Source organism: Montipora capricornis, chromosome 4, assembly GCF_036669925.1.
Source record: "Montipora capricornis isolate CH-2021 chromosome 4, ASM3666992v2, whole genome shotgun sequence".
Taxonomy (NCBI): Eukaryota; Metazoa; Cnidaria; class Anthozoa; order Scleractinia; family Acroporidae; genus Montipora; species Montipora capricornis.
Window position 1 is genome coordinate 18,920,834 of NC_090886.1, and position 5,000 is coordinate 18,925,833.

Sequence of the window (5,000 nt, forward strand, 5' to 3'; positions counted from 1 at the left end):
TACCATCACTAGCTCTTGCCTATCTACTAGTGTACCAATAGGCATGAGCTGAGGTCATCCTGAGTTGCTTACAATTGTGGCTGTTTAATTGGACTTGTTCTACTACGACGATAATAATAATAATAATAATAATAATAATAATAATAACAATAACAACAACACTGCCTTGTTGGGAACTGCAAGGATATTGAGGAAAGTGTTGGAAATGTAAAGAAGAGATAATTTTGTTAGCCTTTGGTCATTTGCTATGACCCGCCTAACAGAAGAAAAGATGGCAACAGCCAGAACATTATGTTAATAATAATAATAATAATAATAATAATAATAATGATGATGATGATGATGATGATGATGATGATGATGATGATGATGATGATGATTCAGAAAGAAAAAAGCAAAGGAACAGGAGCGAGTAATTACAGACCAATAACTTGCCTGCCACTAATGTGGAAGCTTCTGACTGGTGTCTTAGTAGATGAGATCTATTAATTCCTACAATGTAAAAACACTCACAGAGGAGCAGAAAGAGCGTAAGAAGAATTCAAGACCCACCCATGATTTGCTGTTTATCGGCAGAATGGTGACGAGGAAAGCTAAGCTACGCCAGAAGAACTTGGCTGTGGCTTGGATCGATTAACGTAATGCTTACTACCTTGTGCGTGGCTACTGGACTGTATGGATATGTTTGGGGTTGCAGAGAACATCTATCGGTCCCTTAGAAACAGCATGAAGACATTGGATGTCGAACTGACCTCAAATGGTTCTATCCTTTAAAAGGTTCCAATCAGACGAGGAATCTTCCAAGGCAATACAATTTCACCAGTGCTGTTTGTACTATCTATGACGCCATTTTCACTAGTGCAACGCTAAGCCAGATTTTCGTATGAAATTGGTAAGGGTGAGACCAAGATTAACCATGTCTTCTTCATGGGTGAGACCCAACAAGGTTTACAATCACTTGTTCATACAGTCTGGGTTATGAGTACGGATGTTGGAATGGAGTTTCGAAATGAAGTGTGTGCATCTGGTCATTAAGAAAGGCAGAGTAATAACGTCAGAGGGAATTGAGCTGCCTCATGGCAAAATAGTCAACTCATTGGAAGAAGGTCAGAGCCACAAGTACCTTGGGACACTCGAGCGCGATGAGTTCCAGCATGATAAGATGAAAGCTAAAGTAAGGACAGAGTGTGAGAAAGGTTCTGAGATCAAAACTCAATGGTGGCAACAAGATCCTTGCAATCAACACTTGGGCTGTTTCACTTATACGTTACTCAGGGGCATTTAATGTTTGGAGACATGAGGAACTAACAGAGATGGATAGAAGGACAAGGAAGTGATCACGATAAAGGAAGCACTACATCCAGGAGACAATACATTGAAGTTGCGAATTGTCAGCAGGAAAGATGGCGGTTGAGGCTTGATCTCAGTAGAAGATGCTGTTGATCAGTCAATAGTAGGCTTAGAGAACTACGTATCTAGGAGCGCTTCAACACTTCTCAGCTAAATCAGAGTAACAGAAAAATGTGTGCTCGAGAGCACAGACCATTTCAAAAAGAGAAAGCACAAACAAAGGAAAAATGAGTGTTCTCAAAAGGTGATGCATGGCCAGTTTATTAGACTGGAGATGTTGTAGACACCAAAATCTTGGCTGTGGCTACAGGAAGGATACTTGAAAATAGAAACAGAGAGCCTAAATACTGCAGCCCTGGATCAGGCCTTGAGAACAACCCTGACCAAAACAAAGATTGGCTAGTCACAAAACAACCCTACGTGCAGAATGTGCAAAAAAGGAAGATGCCACAGAAAGAGTACAAGAAGAGACATTATAACATGGGGAAAGGGATTTGAACATGCAGAAAGGTGGTATAAACACAGCCCAGAAAGTGTCTTAGAAAATAATGATTGGAACATTTTGTGGGATTTTACAATACAAACTGATAAAGTGAACACAGCAAGACATTCTTAGATTATCGAGAGCCTAAAACTTGCCAAAGCAGTGCCAAATGTAATCGCCTTTGTTGAAAGATCGACGAGGAGCTGGAACACCGAACTAACATCTTGTGGACAAACATTAGGTATGGTAAACGTTAGAAGAGGCATATTCCAGGGTGACAGCCGATCACTGCTGCCGTTTGAACTGCGTATGGTACCAATAACAAAGATCTTAAGGAAAGCCAAAGCAGGATAAATGCTGGATGACATGAAAGTGAACAACACGCTCTTCATGGATGACCTGATGCTCTTTGCTAAAAACAAAAAAGAGCTGTTGTAGATGGCCTGGTATCCACAGTCCAGGCTTTTAATCTAGACAGGAATGGAATTTGGCATAAAAAAGTGTGGAGTGACAGTTCTGAAGAGGGGTAAGCTGAGAAAGAAAGAGTGTACTCAACTTGTGAATGGGGAGACAATTAAGGTGTGTGAAGAGGGATATAAAAGTACCTAGGGATATTGGAACTGGATAAAGTGAAGGAACAAGACATGAAGGACGTTTTTAGACATTAGTACATGCGAAGACTGAAACTAGTCATAACAGCCAAAACAAAGATTGACAAGTCACAAAACAGCCCTACATGCAAAATGTGCAAAAAGGAAGATGAAAGTGTCATGCACATCATTACTGCCACAGAGAGAGTACAAGACGAGACATGATAACATGGGGAAAGCTATCCACTGGGACCTCTGTGGAGCAAAGTGATTTGAACATGCCGAAAGGTGGTATGAACACAGCCACAGAATGTGTCTTAGAAAATCACGATTGGAAAATTTTGTGGTATTTTACGATAAAGACTGATAAAATGATCACAGCAAGAAGACCAGATCTGCTGGTGGTAGCCAAGGCGAAAAAAATGTGCAAAATTGTTGATTTCTCCATACCACAAGATGCTAGAGTGGAGCAGATTCAAGATGAAAAGTTTGAAAAGTACCATCCAGTACCATCTAGCAAGGCAAATTAGGAGGATTTGGCAGGTTAAAGTTAAGTTATCCCACTCATAGTGGGCGCCCTTGGGACCATCCCAAGGGCCTTGAATGCAAATTTGGAAGAAATTGGAGTGGATGTTGGGATTGATCTATTACAGAAGCCCATTCTTCTTGGTACAGCAACAATCTTGAGAAAGGTCCTTGAATCCTGAGGTTACTAGTTGTGACTTGGCTTCAAGGAAAACTCTAGCAATAGTTGCTGTGAATGAACAATAATAATAAATAAATAAATAATAATAATAATTATTATTATTATTTCAGGTCCTCATACACCGTATTCAAAAATGGCGGAAACGCAGAACGACCTATTGTAGGTTCTAATACATGAAAGCGAGGTTTGGTAGGCCGTATATCAGTCTGGAAAATTTTTAGTAGCGGCTGTCAGCAGATTTATGTCATATGATATTCCGGTGTTATCAGAGCTAAATCCTCCCGAAAATGGCGTCCTCAAGTGGTGCAGTGAATGCCTCAGTTATTCTTACCAAAGATGACATTCCCGGAGCCTCGTTAGCTGGGCTAAATCCTTCTTCGCTGAAGAGCAAAGAGTTGCGGTTTTTAGTTGCGCCACGCAGTGTCATGGGGATTCCCTTAAGCGTAACACTAAACCTTTGCATGTAAAACGGTAATCACAAGGCTTTGATTTTTCAAGGTTTCTCAGTTACCCTTTTTTAAAAAATGCCATTGCGGAGTGGAGGAATACGTGAAAAGTGGACGCGATCAAGTGGTGATAGATCCTGATCCGGACAAAATTTACACCAAAAGAAAAAAAGAGGATTATGAATGTTATGAGCAGCACTTCTTCATCAGCACCCAGCGTGAAATACCCAAGAGATGGCTGGGGAAAACCTGACAGAGGAAAGGATGTCAAGACATGCGTCGAAGCACTCGAAGCATATTTCAAACCTAAACGCAATGTAGTGTTATGTATTCAACATGTGTTCACAAAACGCCGAAAAAACCGTGGATGAATTTGTAATCAGAAAACTATCATCGTCATGTCAATTTGGGACTCTCACAGAAGAACTTATACTCGACAAATTTGTGCTAGGAATTAGCGATCAATCAACGAAGCTATGTCTATTCAAGGAAAAGAATCTTACGCTAAACAAAGCCGTGAACATTTGCCATTTGAGTGAAATTGCGAACATTCAACTGAAGTCCATGAAGGCGTCTTCGAAAGAAATCGAAGAGGTACATGCCGTCCATGGAAAGACCCACAGAAAGTCAAACAAGACGCCTCTCAACGGCGGCAAGACAAAACTGTGTGCTACGAAGGACCGTCAACCGGCCGCGAAAAGCCACAACAGCTCGAAACGAAAGTGTTACCACTGTGGAAGACTACTAGATCACAAGCTCAAAGATTGCCTGGACTTCGGCCAAACATGCAACTCGTGTGGGAATGAAAATCACTTCGCCTTGGTTTGTTTATCTTCAAAACAAAGCACACGTGATGTTTGCGCTGTCGACAAATCAGACGAAGAACCGATATTTCGCATTGAAGATGTGGCTTCAGTCAAAGCACAAGGAAAACAGCTCTTCGCAAGACTGAACTTTCTAAGCAATTCCGACCAATTAGGAATGCAACTAGAGTGCCAACTAGACACAGGAGCAACATGTAACGTCATGAGTTACAATGACTTATCCAGAATCACGCACACCGGAAATCCGCCTTTGCAAAGCTCCAAGGTCAAACTTCGGTTGTTTGATGGATTGTTGATGAAGCCCATCGGAGCCACAGCATTGACAGTGGAAAACCACAACAACCCAACCAGGCCAATCACCGAAGATCTTGTATTTCAAGTGATAGAGGCCAACAATAAACACCTACTGTCTGCAGAAACTTGTCAGAAGCTCGGACTTATTCAGTTGAATATAGCTCCACTACACAGCGTCGCAGAGACAAACTCTCAGCCGCGAGGAAATACTAAGCACGTACAAAGACGTATTTGAAGGCTTAGGGCACATTGGCAACGCGAGTTTTGTCATCGATGACAAATGTACACCCGTTCAACACGCTCCAC

The 5,000-nt window shown here is 41.5% G+C and overlaps 1 protein-coding gene across 2 annotated transcripts in view; it reads right to left on the reverse strand.

The window, feature by feature from the left end:
• LOC138045748 (CAP-Gly domain-containing linker protein 1-like) overlaps window positions 1–5,000 on the reverse strand; it is a 310,682-nt gene that overhangs the window by 53,268 nt on the left and 252,414 nt on the right. The gene's annotated exons all lie outside the window — the stretch shown is intronic.